General features: G+C 37.7%; 2 long non-coding RNA genes across 2 annotated transcripts in view; one reads left to right on the forward strand and one right to left on the reverse strand.

The window, feature by feature from the left end:
• Positions 1-15,946, forward strand: part of LOC127477127 (uncharacterized) — a 53,283-nt gene that overhangs the window by 24,094 nt on the left and 13,243 nt on the right. The gene's annotated exons all lie outside the window — the stretch shown is intronic.
• On the reverse strand, positions 10,755-15,885 carry LOC127477132 (uncharacterized). Its single transcript, XR_007906865.1, has 3 exons — positions 15,799-15,885; positions 15,093-15,198; positions 10,755-10,866 (listed from the first exon to the last, which is right to left on the reverse strand). It is a non-coding gene; the product is annotated as an uncharacterized LOC127477132 (long non-coding RNA).

A 15,946-nucleotide genomic window follows, 5' to 3' on the forward strand; every position in this document is an offset into this window, starting at 1 on the left:
ATAGAGAAGTCAATAAACCTCTATAGCTTTCAAGCATAAGATGAAATAAACCTCTTGCCATCTTGAGAAATGCATAAACTTCTGTGTATTTTCCTTTTAAGCTCTTTAATATCTACTTAATAATTAAGCATTAATTTGAACAAGTTCACCTTAATCATTCATAAGGAAATAGAAAATGAAAGAGCTCTCATTCCCAGAATAAAGGGACGGGATGGGAGCACACAGATAAGTGAACTTCATTTTAGTTTCGGTACTTAGAAAACTGCAAGTTTAGCATATCACTTAGCAGAGGTTAATGCTGACTGTCATTGGAATGAGCAGATGAAGTAATGATTAATATAGTCAGTGTTTGCACATGAAATTCCCTGGTAAAATACAAATAAACTGAGGGACTTCTTGCGTTGGTCACATTTGAATTTCTCATTGGGAAAAAAAAACCCAACAGGGTAAGCTGGAAGTGGGCTTCTTGTTTTTTTCCAGTATTGTCCAAGCTTCCCCCCACCTTTTTTCTTACAAGTCCAAACAATTAGTGCAATGCAATTTATCTCAATCTGCTTCATATTTTTTAAGCAAAACAGTATGTTCAAAAGAGTAAATAACCCAAACGTTTTTCATTGATATACCAATGAGATCCCACCTCTTAGTTAATTTATATGGTTGACAGGTTTATAACTGCTAAGTTAGCATCATGTTTTACAACAATTATTTCAAAAAATCTTGCAAAAGTGAGCAGTAAATTTAAGTGCTTTCTAACAGCTGCCTTCAAAGGTTCTCACTCCTTATCAGATATTCAATAAATCCTATGTTGCAGTAGTGAGTGCTTACATCATGGCAAAGACTCTTTTAATTGTTCAATTTGGATATTAAATGCCAGGTGAATATTGATTTTTATTTTTTAGGGGTTTATTCATTACAGCTTTTATCTTTTTTGTTACTGAAGTTATTTAATTTACTAGCCAAACCTAGATTACTAATACTGCTAAATGTGTCTAAGCCTGAAGATTCTGATCCTGTTCTCAGGGAAAATAAAGCCAAAGAAGTTGCTCAGTTACATAAACTACAGCATCTATATCAATATTTTTAAGCTTAGAATATTAGGTTGTTGTTCCGCATAATTTTATAACTCTTATGAGTAAAGTATAAGGAGGAATTAGGCATGCCAAGTCATAGAGGACACCACAGATAAAAATTGTCTGTAGCCCCGATGCTCGATGAAAGTTCCACGGTGCAGTGCTGTAAGACCCATCATACTTTAATCCTAGCCTGCAAGAGGGTCCCTGAATCCTGAGAGCACAGTAAGCAAGGACTTCAGTCAGGTATTCTGGGTAATCTCATAGCCTGAGATTTTTCCCTAGGAGATAGCGCACAGACATAATCTGAGTGGGCTTTAACATTTATTAACATTTTAAAGAAACATCAAATTAATACTGGGCTATTTCAGAGGTTCATAGTTGGCAAGTAGTGGGTCTGGTATATTAAATCTCTGTGCAAAGAAATCTTTCTTTCTTGCACTTCCCAAAGTTAAGAACAACTGCATGTCTTCTTCTGGGGGCATATTTGTCTCTATGAGGTAAGAGATATGTACCACAGCTTATGCCTTTTCTTCCTCATTTTGGCTTCCTTCTCTGCTGCAGAGTACAGGTCTAACTGCCTAGTGTGCTAAAAGAATCGTATTTCAGCAACACCCCAGACTGTGCGTGTGAACAGCAAGTTTTTCTTTTGTTGAGACTATTGAAATCAAGTGCAATGGTCTGTTTTGTTCAGAATATTTTCTGTATGGTTTTGCCTGCCTTTGTTTTCATCACTCCCTAATAGAACTTCTGGGCCTAACTAAGGGGCACTACCACCTCAGTGAGATTCTGCCAACCGCAGCAGGAACTAATTGTGCTTTCTCAGTCCCTACCAGTGTTACTCAAGGATCTGTTTAAACTGATGTTCTCTTTCTCTCTGGTAGAAAGTTTCCTCTCACCTGGAAATCCTCAGTCACCACAGAAGTAGTGCTTGCATGCCCTAGCTATCAGGAGCACTGACACATAAAGGGAGTGCTTCCATATACAGAGTGAGGCTCCAAGGTGCAGCTATGGGTAACTCCAGTGATGGTGGGGATGAACTTGTCCCTTTGAGTTATTCTCTTTATAAACTTTCACTCAAAGATAGAAAACACAAGTAGGGATGTATTAAATATTGTATTTCTATAAAAGGCCTGATCTAAGGACCAGTGGAGTCAGTGGGAATCTTTCCAATAATTCCTGTATGTTTTGAATCAGACTCTAAATGCTTTCAGCCAGGAATGTGACTCGGAACCAAATCCTGCAGATGATCCAGGGTCATTGAGACAACTTGCTTCAGTGAAAAATTTTGTGAGGAGGGCCTAGAACACTTTGATGTCCTTGTCATTAACTTTTACTCCACAAAGACAAACCTTTTGCCTTATGAATGACATGAGGAAGATATTACCCTGGAGAATAAGGATTTTAAGAACAGAATTCAAACAGATTTGTTTTCCTGTCATGCATTCTGTCTGTGCAAGATCCAGACTTTAGTGTGCAGCTGTCACAGAGAACCTCTCCCTGTCCATTCTCCTTAGTTAGCTATGAGGTTTTTTATAGTCTTAGAACTTACTTATCAGTCCTGAGTGTGTACTTGGGCTACACTCTGTAATACAATTTACTCTTTCAGTTACTGTATTTCTATCTGAGAAACACAGCAATGAATGAACATGAAGCTGTCTATTAGGTGGGATCAAAACCACTGTGCATCATCAGGAAATAAGGTAAGAATGAAATGAAAACATTTCTTAGGGGCAGATAAAATGGCTTACAGAGGCTTCACACACTAATCCAGTCAACCCGCACTGTGGCTCCTGGAACCTTGGCAGTGTAGTTTGACAGGCTGAAGTAGCAAAAACACTGACATATATTTATATTTTTATTTAGGTTACTTAAAGTGTTGTACCTCAGGAAGAATTCTTAATCCCTCAGATTCTCAATACAATATAATAAAGCATAACTTAAGTTGTGCTGGGAAAATGGCTGCCCTGATACCTTTAAAATCTCATGCATTAATGTTCCCATATATTTCTAAGGCAAACGTAAGCAAAATAATCCATTAGTATTCAAAGAGGGGAATGTAATTAGAAATAAAAATGTAAGATAACCACATCTACCTTCCCAGAAAGATATTTACCTTAAAGGACAAGATGAAAATGTTTGCTCCTAAAGCTTTTTTACTAGGTGATTTCTAACAGGGCAGAATTCTCTTCCCTCTTGTCTCATAGAAATAGCTGTCCCAAACCAAGTAAGGGCTATATTTATCTTCAGTTCTGAATTTCTGAACTTGTGCTGTCATTCAGGAGCTCTTCTTAGATGAAATACGTCATCCTTTACTCTATTAGAAAATAAATGTATGGATGTATTATGGAATTTGCATTCCATTACCTTGGTTTGCATGCCATAAAACATTTATTACACCCTTGGGCTACAGTCTTAATAATGACTGGGTGAAATGCACTAATGTGGTCTTGGCCTTGCTATAGAACAAAAGATTAATGCTCTTTGATGTCACCCAGCTAATAGTTGTGCTCACCAATTTGTCCCTTCAAAAGGCATTACAGTCCCACAGACAATCCCTGTAAGACTAAAGCAAGCAAAAAATGTTTAAACTAAACCACAAGCTGAAGCCCAGTTAACCAAATAAGCATTACATTAGATTTCAGCTCTAAAAATAAAGGTATGCAAGTTCCCTTCAGCAAGGAAGAAAGATCTTCCGTGTTTTATTTCATCCTCTCCTTTTCTGATTATACCCTGCTGACATGAAGTTTTAAAAAAGCCATCAATATTTTCTTATGTTTTATGGCAGATACAAAATAACATTTTAGTTAAGCTCCTGGAAGGCATATATCAATACCGTCTACAATTCCAAGCCTCTCAGGGTCTTCTCGTATAATAAATTTTGCTTGCCTCTGATAAAACTATTGAATTTTTTGCCTACCTCCTCCTCTTTAGAAAGAAGAGGAAGAAGTTGTGCCTTTAACCTTAAGCGACAATTATGAGATTTTAAACTTTTTCTAGACAATGTACCACTACTCTTTGTGTAGCTTATTAAAAAAATAAAACAAAACAAACAAACAAACAAAACCCAACAAAAAACCCAAACGCTTGATGCAATTAAACCACTCTGTCATATCAGCAAAATTTACAATCTTGTCAGACTTCATGAATTGAGCAGTGAATCAATATTTGGATGACAGACATCAGGAAAAAACTGAAGGAGGAGCCTTGTGCCTCTCCCTGAGCCTGTGCCCCAGTAGTAGAGGGGGGTGTCGGTGCTGCTGGAGGTATCAACCTTCTAATTATCCTAAGCTGAGAAAGAGCTGGCCGATTCACCATCTGATGTGAATCAGCATTGCTATTTTGAAAGCAGTGGAGTGACAGTGACTTACACCAGCTGAGTATTTTGACAAGACTGTGTGTGTTCCAGTCTGGAGATGTAGCACTTGGATTTTCCAAATGGTTTCAACAGAGGATTTTTCTCCTACTGCAATTTCATATTTTGACTGAAATGGTTTTGTAATGTCCTTTCCAATTGAAAACTATCTGCTGGTATTTCCAACTGGAGTTGGCTGTGCTTCTGGGGTGAAGGAAGCCTGTATCCATTTGAAGCAAAGCTGTTTGTAATTATATAATGTAAAGCTCTAGATATATAATCAGCATGTACTATATTAAAACCCTTTCAAAGCTCTAGAATATTGACTGACAGGCTATCCAAAAGCATGCTTATATAGCATAAAAATTTTATAAAGCTTTCAAAACCACTAAAGTAGTGGTCATAAAGCAATCCTTTGCAAGCAGTTGTGATTGACATAGCAGATGAGCCAAAGTGAATATCTTTTTCTTTTTGTATCTCATATTGCAAGAGAAAGCACAGTCTGTTTTAAAAATCCCAGTGCATAGGGAATATAGCAATACAGAGAGGAAAATAAGACTCTACAGTATCTTTTGATAAATAGATTATAAAAAAAGAGTGAGAAATTGATGTTTGTTGAATGGCAGATGGAAAATGTCTCTTTATAAGTAAAGTACAGCCCTGCAAATTGTAGCAAATACAGTGTGCCTAACACTCGTCCTGCAAATGAGATGACAAGGAAATAATCCAGATTGTCATTTTTTCCCACACTTATTTTGAAGCAAAAAGTTTTGATACTTCTCTAACTACATGGCAGGCCTTATGTTGCTGTTTGTGTATATCATATGTATTGGATATATGATTATGAAACATTAAGCATTAGCAGTAGGTATAGATATCAGTGAATTTATTTAGATTAGCAGTTGGAAAGGAATGTCTTTACAGATCACCTGTGATGATCACAAGAGAGTTGGACAGCAGTCTTAGAAAAACCTCTACCAGTGCTGGTGTGTGGGTCTGTGCAGTACTATAAGACATTTATTTCAAAGCCAATTTTAGGCAAATTGCAAGTGCTGCTACTTCTGCCTGGTTGAATTTGTGATTTACATCTCTCATTTAAGTTCTAGTTAAACCTGCATTTCCTCAGCTTGAGTTCTGAACTCAGGGTCTGGTGTCTTTGTGTTTGGAAGCTGCTAAACTGTCTCTGCCTGCCAGAGAACTATTGTAGGGAAATATAAAGGTATACCACTTCCAGGTACAAAGTAGGCTGATCTCATATTTCTCCTCCCATCTCTCTTGGCAACTCTATTTACACCAGCTTCTGCCTGTGTTTCTGTTTCCCCTTTGGCTGACAGGCAGGTCAGAAACTCTGCTGGTGTGCAGTTAGATTAGCAATGCCTAACTGTAGAGCCCAAAACACAGAGGCCAAGCCTGTTCTGCTCCTCTCTGCAAACCTTTCCCATCTTGGCAGCCAGATGTAGCTGCTGTTTGTGTGAGCTTGCCATATCTCATTGGGATGCTGCAGCTCAGAATCACCAAACATCTGCCCCTTGAGAAGTTGGTAATTGCCTTCATCCCAGAGCTTGCTGGGTAACACACATTATCACTGTCAACCTTGATTCCACTCTCACCTTGCACAGATACCTTCAACAAACAGTGGAATGTCTTTGCAAGACCAAGTTTAATCATTAAGTGACTACTACTAAACCAGCTTAAGATCTTGAATCAACAAGTGCCAGAACAGAATACAGAAGGTTCCTTGGTAGCTCCTACCTCCTTAGGACTTCTGTATACTTCTCTAGAGGTGATCTTGCAAGATGTTTTTCTAAACCAGGAAACAGAGCATCTAAAATGACCTTCTCCCTCAACAACCATAAATGTTGTGGTTAGTCTTTACTGTTATTTCCTTTGGATTCTTGTTGAATCCAAAGATATAATAAAAAAGATATTTGTTTACCTCTTACAATTTTACATTTACTGTAAAATTCACTGTATGGCCACAGACTACTTCAAAACTGTCACTGAGTTATCTTTTTCACCTTTCTAATTTTTTTAATTTTTTTTTTAGATTTTCCAAGATGCCCATCTTGAGACATCTGCAGCTTTGATTTCCCTCAGTCTTTAGCTTTTTACAAAAAGGATCTAAAGTTCAAAGTGAAACCAGTCAATACCAAATACAGTCTGAACTGGCCAGTGTTTCATGTTGATCACTCTAAAGTCATAAAGTGGCTTGTTAAGCATCATAAAAAAATTCTTTGACTGAAGAAAGATAAGTTCCAATTCTTAGCAGTGGCATTCAGTGGTGTTAACCATAACTGCTTTTTTTCACATTTAACTAGTGGAAGAGATGAAGAATCTTGTCACACACCAAGTTCATTGACTGCACTGACCTGGACACAGCATCCAATCTGTGCTGTGAGTGGTTCAGTAATTTTATGGAATAAATATGATGCTCCATGGTGTACAAGAGAAAGGAACCAAAATAAGGCTGTGTGGCTAATTTGGTTCTTGTTACCTGAATCTTGATTGACACACAGAACTATTAAAATATTACTTTATTGTTCCAGATTTAAAACAAGCAATACTTAGAACATAACTGCTTGCTTATCTGCAAAGGATTTTAGATTATTAGATCCATGTACAGACTCCTAGCATTTAAATTACCAAGTGGTTGCCAAAGAAGGACTACTGACCTCTCTCTGTGTTAGTCATTAGAAAGGAATTAGACACAAACTTCATCTAAGAGTTTCACAGACAGCTGCTGACAGAGGAAGAGATGAGACCCAATATTAGCCTTAGTTCCCAGGGTGTGAATTGTAGGAATAAATTCCTCTGCCCCTATGATGCTAACCTCTTTGTTATACCTTTATACCCTTGCTCCTTCCACAATTCAATCTCCTTGGTCTTCCATCTGCCATTCCAAGCCCACAGCAGATGCACAAAAATCATTCTTATTGTTTGTGCTCTGGTCAGAAGGATACATCAGTGCTGCATAGCCTCTGTGGTTCTTCAGGCACAAAAGGCATGAAGGGGATGTGGGATGCAGCTTATACATTGCACAGTGAGCAGAAACCAAACTGAGTGGCTACTCTTAAAGCCTGCACTTCATGATCCTGTTACACCCATATCCCAAGGCTGAAAAACAGTATGTCCATTATAATTTTAGGGTCTAATATGATTTGCAAGGATGGCATAGTAAAGCCTTCAAATTAAATTCTTACATCTCCTATATTGAGCCTACTGGTATTTCTTAGTCAGTTTTGAAGTGCCTGGTCTTAAAATCCACTTGCTTCCACTTTCCCACCCATGTGGTGCCACATGAATTTAAAATCTCTTCCTTCAGCTATACCAACTGCAAGGACTTTGGTAAGTATGGTTTTAAAAAATCTTTTGTTTCATGAAAAATCATTTTATTTCATTTACATACTGCCATTTTTGGCATCTGAAGTGTCATACATTCATTGTGCTGTTGATGAGTTAGTCTGCTTTTCTGTCATGTAGTATAATACCTTCTATGTCATCAACATCAATCAGTTAATTAAATTTTTTAAAAGTCACATTCATATTACAGGATTCATTGTATCCTAGAATGAGGACTTGTTTTGCATGAGAAAACATCTGTCCAACATTCATTTGGAGCTTGAAAACAGGAAATTCTAACAGAAATATGACTTACTAAACTTTTTCTGCTTCGGCTGTCTCAAGGAAAGTACTACAGTTCTTATGGCGTCACTCAATCTAAAAATAGTAACCTGTTATATGTTCATAACCAGTAATGATCAGCTGTGATCACTAACCTTGCTTTTCAGTGCAAGTGCTGACTTGGCCACGGACCAGTATGTTCATAGTAGCATCACTGTTTAAACTGGGGGGAAAAAAATCTGTTTGTTGAGTGCCCATGTTTGACATAGCCTTTAGTTTAGTAACTATTTTAAGTTCAAGGAGCTCCTACATGTTGAAAAATTTGGAAAGGGATAAATAAAACCATTTGCTATATGGCTGCCTTCTACCAATAAATTTCTGGATACTGGAATCACTGCTGGCAGGTCAGTGTGCATCTTGCTTACAGACGTGCAGTTAGCCCACTTTTCCATGTGGTAGGTAACTTTCTGTGTGCTTTGCAGATCATAATATTAAAATTTAATGGGCTGATTCTGAGAAGGTGGGAGTGTTTTTATGAGAGATATATATATCAAAGTCGTTGGGTGTTTTTTAATTCTTACATGCATAATTTGGAGATACCTATCAGTTACCTTTTTTCTAAGAGAGAAAGATAGTAGTTACCTATTGTGGATGTAAAAAAGGCAGTGGTTTATTAACCAAGTTTTCAGCACTTTTCTATAGAAGGATAAGGCATGGGTTACCTTTAGCAGGTCATCAGAATATACAGTCAAAAATCCATCTTCTGCAATGGTACAGCTGGTACAGCTGCCTCATATCAATCTTGTGGAAAATCTGACAGAAATCAAACTCAGAAATTGAAGAAGGGATTTTGCTGCAAGGCACAAGTGCATGCAGTTAATTTAATTATTTCAGGAAGCCATGTATACTTTGTTCATTTCAAACCAAAATGCATAATAGTTGTATCTTTCAACTGCTTTTTGTGCAATTAATTACAAGATGTTCTTGGCTTGCCAAGGTATCTGATAGGAATAATATGGTTGATCTTTGCTGAGTCAATTCTTTTCCTTCCAATAAATCTTAAAGACTGTTATGGGAGGATTTTTTTTAGTAGGCCCTTTGTTATAGGAAACTCTACAGGGTGGCGTTCTGTGCAGCTCGTTTATTTGATATGTATGTGAGAACATTTGAGACCATAAGTGCACTTATTAATGTGCAGATGGCACTCAGCTGTCTTTCCTATCACACCGGAAGGTTTAATCTCTTTCTTTCTTGTAGAACCAGATCACTTGGTAGGCTAAAAGGCAAGTTGGACCAACTTCAATGGAGATAAAATGGAATTTGTGTGGATGGGGGGATGTTCCTGATGATGACTGCCGACAGGGCAAATGTTCTAAAGAAGTATGATATTTTCATCTGGCAAAACCAGTATGTTCTCCTGACTTTCTGTACCTCTTTCAGTATTATCAACTTTCCTGCACAGACCATTGAAATTTCTCATTCTATTCTAAAATCTGTGCAGAAGAGAGCAACCAGGGAAACCTATAAGTTGTCAGAGTGGCCATGATTTTCTAAAACATCTAAATGAAAAGTGAAACCTAAATTAAAAGTGAAATAATTTGAACATACAAGACCTTTTTAAGGCCCTCCATATTGCCATGAGGAAGGCTGAGAACTGCTGGAAGCACAGCAAATCATTGTTAAATGTATCAGTTCTTGAACTGACTCTTGTTTTGGATATCTAGTCAATTTTGAGCTAGAGCCATAAGTAATGTGTTTATATATATATTGCAAATAAAGAAAGGAATTACTGGAGTTCAAGGAAAAGCATGACAGAACAGGAAGCCCTTTTCCTACCTGGCCCACTCCTCCATTGCAAATAATCAGCTGATGATATGTGCAGTGAACAAAGAATCCACTGCATGAAAAACTGCAGCCTCCCACAGTTATTGCTTTCCTCGCGCTTCCTGCCAGAACAAGGGAATAGAAAGCTTTCAATTTGATGTTGATGTTATTTCCTTGAGTGGTTTTGTTAAAGTGCTGAACGTACAGTTTGTTTGCTAGCAACCTTCGGATTTACGAGTTGCCAGTCCTGGAGATGTTACTGTTTGTCATGCATTTTCCTCCCGATTTCCCTTCTTTATCCTCCTGCCTTCAAACCTTTTTAAAGTCTTTGCATTGCTGATACTGGCTCTGATGCTAACTGGTCGTAATAGAGTGCTGTGCAGCTGTGGCACCGTAGCTTCCCTCTGGATAATGCTGACCGCTGACTTAGCAGCATGTGCCAGCTCAGCACATCTTGATAACTCATAATCCCTACCATAGGTTTTTATAGTTTGTCTGGTCTACTGTAAATCTCTAACTCACTGTCATCGACAGAGCTCCTGACCTGATTCATAGACACCAGGAATTAAGCTCCTGTCACACTCTGTTAGAAGATGACACCATTTATGCTGTGATATTATACAAACAAAAATAGATGCTCTTGAATATAGTAAATCATGGAACAGTGTCAAAGGTCATGCTATTATTTTGAATCTTGTTAATTAAGCCAAGTAAATAAAAAGATGGAGAAAAAAAAAGAAAATACAGAAAAATAAACCCATGCACTAGCCAGCATGCTGAAGTACAGGCAGGTTAACTTATCTTTTCTACCAACATCGGTAATTTGGGGCAATTTAGTGTGTAATAAGAAAAACGTGTACATTACTAAAAAGAAGTAATTCTGTGGGGGTTTTCCCCTCTGTCTTGCTGTGAATGTGTAAGATGGTCCTCAGTCCTATGGCAGTTTGCACTGGTTCTCAGCCACAGGAAGATTCTGTCCCTCTAAGGAAAAAGGACCTTGAAAGAATTAAAAAAAAGAAAGAAAGAAAGAAATTAAATCACTTCTGACGCTTTGACACAGCAGAAATTATATAGGTTGTGCTGTAAAAAGGAACCCAGTCCAATTCTGTCTACTTCCTCATTAAAGATCAATTTGTCTGGTAATGAGGACTCCTAGACAGGGTACCAAAATACCAGAATTTTATTCTAGTTCAAACCCTGGCTTTTTATGGGACTTTTGTACTGAGGCTTCACTTGTGCTTTTGATTTTTACTGCATCATTTTTAAGTCTGGTCCATTCCTAGTGTAAGGTCCCAGGAGAATGCTCACTGCAGCTGGCCTAGTGGATCTCTGATTGCAGGTGGAGAATCAGGATACTGCAATAAAATGAACTTGATCTTTGGTGGCTCTAAATAAGACTGAATGATCAAGTTGCTTTGAAAAAAAAATGTAAAAGTGCACGACCTAACTTTTATTCAATCATTCAAAACTTTTTGGCCTTGTAACACAAACAAATATAGACATTTTCAGTGGAGAAAGTAAAGTGTTTTGAATAGATGCGGGATATAATAAGACTTTGATCTTCATGGAAATATTTTTGTATTTTTAGCTATCATATTTGCCAACATGAAACAATTTGATAATTAGTAGGTTTCTTGATGTGGTGGTTTGGGCTCGGCTCTGGGGGAAACTAACCATCTTCAGCTCCGGGAGAAAAGAACGAGTAAACCCACGACACTTGATTTCGTAAGACTAACTAAACAATTTCTTGGTATACAAACATGATTCAATAAAAGAGACCTTGTTTGAGGGAATACAAGTTTCTTTCTGAGAATTATACAGATTCCTAGTTTGCATTTTTTGGTAAATGGTGATGAAACTGTAACTGCTCCTCCAGCTGTATTTTCCTGAAAAAATATGTCTGATTGACCCAGTTATCACAAGATGCTCAGAAATGTATTATTATTTCAGACAGCTCCCAATCCCCCTAACTCAATTGTCTTCATGATCAAATTTCCAAATTGTGAAAATCTGATGAGTAAAAATATGTGAAATTGCAAAATGATCACAGAGAGATGGAATAATATTGTATTTGTAAGAGAGGAAACTGCACAAAGACCAAGTTACACTACATCTGTTGCATGTAACTCTTTTGACTATATAACTAGCTGTCATCTGGAAACTGGTTTGTGAAGCAAGTTAGTTATTTTAGTTCATGTGCAGAGGAGCTGGCAGAGAAGGGAACAAATACCTGACGGTACTACCTATTCTCCTTCAGGCAAGTTCAGTGTAATTAGCAAGGACTGAACGGGCCCACACAAGCTCCTTGGAAGACTTTTCCCCTTTTGGCTGTGATAGAAGGGCACTGGCACACAGAACAGTGAGCACTGTGTCTTCCCCTGTCTATTGTGTTGTCAGTCTAGGATTTCAGTTCCTACAGATGATGATTTAGCTTCTTTCATTCTTATTAAGTTCACTTGAGAAGGTTTAGTTTGCACTTTGAATTGTAGAGGTATATCTTGTCATTAAAATAACTTTAGTGAAAATTTGGCCCCATTTGACCTCTTAGACATATTTTTCCTCTAATAGTGTCAAGATTAGATGATGCAGCATTTTAATTTGTCATAGATATGGCCTGACAATATCTATAAAATCAAAACACTTAACAGCATAATTCAGTATTCTAATTCAGTGGCTTATCTGTGCTGTGATACCTATGATCTATAGCACTTCTATCTGTATCTCTAAGGCAAATTGGTGCCAACTGACAGTGCTAAGGGGACATGGAAGGAAAGACAGCCACTTCTCTGGTGTGCATTTCTTCTAGCCTTAGGATACAGCAGACCTCTGTGTGAACTCTCTAGTGCTCTGACTGCACTGATCAGAAAGAAGATCCAGCAGTTCCTCACCCCGAAGCCGTGCTGAATTTGCTACAGGTTGCTTATTCCAGGGCAGTCAGGGATAACCTGACTGCTGCAAGGGTACCATTGCCTGGATTCTTGGGTAGCCATTTTCATGTCTTGATAGTAAAATCCCTCAGATTGGATTCCTCTAGCACTGACAAATGTGGGATTACTAATATGTCTCCACAGAAGGGTAAATCTCAGTTTCTCTAGAAATCTACTGATAAGGATTGTGCCTCAGCTTGGGTCTTTTGAGTTCCCTACAGGAATGACCAACCTATTGGGACAGGATGGGACAAAAATGTAGATAATTTGTACCCTGTTGTATCCACAATCCTAAACCATTTTAGCCATAACACAGGCAACTGTTAGAATTGATAGATACTGGTTTCTTCAATAGAAAATGCCTATGGACTACTTCTTAGCCTGATGCATGTCAGCTGGCTAAATGCTAAAGCTCTGTCACTACTTCAGCAACATCATTGCATGTCTTATCTTTATTGTAGAAACAAATTAATGAAAATTATATAGATTAAGGAAGGCAATAATCAGATCCAGTTCTCTTCTGTAGCTATCCAACAATGATAATTTCCAAATTCCAGTGTGTTTTTCTGTACTTTCTAATTTGATATTTCAGTGTGCTGTCAAGTGAAATTAATTGCAACTAATTAAAAATGATCTAGTTAGGACAATTGGACAATAGTGCCCTGGAGATTGTTTCATTCCCAGAGGTTTTAGTGACTTGCTGCTGCACTGGTTCAAGTCTTCAGAAGGGTGCTATACATCATAATGTCATTTTACATTGTTATTTCTCTGAAAGCAGCAATTTAAAAGAGTCTCCAGTGAACCTTGAGCAACTTTGCACTAAAAAGAAAAATGTTACTGTTCAAGATCTGTAAAATATAAAATATAGATTCAAAGAAATCACTTGACATGAATAGTAACTTTAAATTTGTGCCATTATTTGCATGTAATATGTAATGTTGTAGTAAAAGGCTAACAAAGCATTTAGGCTGCTCCGAGGCTCATTGATTTTTCTGCACCTTTGTTCAAACTAGGTCAAAACCAATGTTGGTCTTATTTTATCACACACGTTTTTCTCACATTTGAGACCTATGTCCTAAAGTGATATAACACAGTTCAAGCCCACAACATATTGTGGCCTACAACATCTATTTAGAGAAAAGCAATACTCTTGTTTTGGTTTAAATTACCCTAACCAAGCAGCTGACTAATGTGAACTGAACTTCATAATATACTGAGGTCCCATTTTTGAGTAACTTGGGTGAACTGAGGGCTTAATGGAATAAGGCTTGTTTTCATGTTAGGGTGAAAGCCGTTTATTTAAAGAATTATGAAAATGAACATTGTAACCAGTGCAAACGTGTTAATGTGGTTAAACAGCTCATTTGATATTCTGCCTCACCACTATAAGCAGAAACATAGAGCCTGCTAAAATTAGATTTTGTCCCAAGTCCCAAAGCTACAAATCTTCCTGTCTCTGCAACCCATACTTAGCAAACTTTATTCTGTGAAGAAATAGAGGTGCAGAATTGGGGATCAGTATAGTTCTCAAAGAAGGAAACCATAAGTGAGAGGCTATTTTTAGACAGTGATGAGGTTTTTAAACAAACCATATATTGTCCTGACATTTCACATCATTTCTCCACTGTGAAACATGTTCTATCATAGAAACCACCTTTTTTTGTAGTGTGTGATCCTTTCTCCCACTACAGCATATCTGGAACATCATCTCCTCTCAACACATTTTGCTTTTCTTAATTTATCTGATTTCTGAACAGGACCATCAATCAGTCTTTGAATAGGTTTGATTCAACACTGTGTTATTTCATTTTTACACAGCCATAATAGCACAAAAATCAATGGAGTTGTACTGACATACAAATGGAGTAATGTATTGGCAGATCAGACTTATTGAATCTGTTTTGCTCACAAGACCATTAAAATTGGTTTTAAAAAACTTCAGCAGTGAGATAAGTAGTTTGTTTTTATACATATAATTCATCCTGTGTTCTGATATTTGTGCTCATACTAATGGGAAAGTGAGGGGATTCTTGACTTTCTTGTCAAGAAACTTTTAAGGAAAGTGTGTTTTTCTTTGTGTGTATTTCTTTGTACAGCAGTAATCTCTGTCTCTTCCACAGACTGGGAACTGATCACATACACATATATTAATGGATAAACTACAGAACCAAAAAAGCAGAGGCAAAATGCTGGTCCCACTACAGTCGGTTAGAGTTTTACCTCCAACTTTACTGGAATTATGAATTTATCCTAGGGATCTTCTTTCTTTATTTGTCCTAACTCGGCCACACTAACCAGCATACAGAAGTACATGATTCCATGTAAGCATGGCATTATTATCTTCTTCATTAGATCAACACAAATCTCAGCATTTCTCTGGGACTATCCCAATATCTTTTTGCTGAATGCAAAGTGAGATTAAGCAGACTTTACTTGCAGTATGTTCTGTGCATGCTGAAACTCAAGCTTTGGCAGGCTTCAAGAGAGAGGGTTCCAGAGAGAGTCAGTAGGAATGTTTTGTCCATCAGGATGTTTGAATCGGACAATAAAAGCACTCCAGGCAGTTGTAAGTTATAACCACTAAAAGATACAGAAAAAAGGCAGTCTCAGAGATAACTGAATCTGAAACAATATACTTTTGTTGGAAGATAACTCATGTCACTGCTGCTGCAGTTGGTTTTTAAAAAGTAATCTTTTTCTATTCAAGGTGGGGAAGAAAATCTCTAAAACAAATAAATGACTGGGGGAGACTTAAAGAAGCCTCACATGCATTAGCCTTTATTTTGTTGATAGATATGTTTTGCTCAGAGTGCTGGTAAGAGATCATAGAGTTAAAGGGGGAATGAGTACTCTCTCTCTCTCTGCTTCTCTCTCCTCCTGTCCTCCTTGTCCTCTTCCTCCCTTCCCCCTTTTTTCTTCCCCCCATCTCTCTCTCTCTGTTCAAATTTTGAACTTGATTCAGGCTGTGGTCTGATGTTCACTGCAGAAACTGCTTTCCTACCTTAAGACAAAACTCCTGCTGGTTTAACCTCTTCCCTTGCCAAAGGTTATTGGCCCCACAGCACTGCAAAATTGAGTGGATTACTTCTAACAGTCTTCTATGGTAGGTTGAACTGCCTTGGCTGACTTTCCAATGAAGTGGGTGAGGA

The sequence above is a fragment of the Manacus candei genome, unplaced genomic scaffold, assembly GCF_025592945.1.
Source record: "Manacus candei isolate 608988 ecotype Guabito, Panama unplaced genomic scaffold, ASM2559294v1 h1tg000050l, whole genome shotgun sequence".
NCBI lineage: Eukaryota > Metazoa > Chordata > Aves > Passeriformes > Pipridae > Manacus > Manacus candei.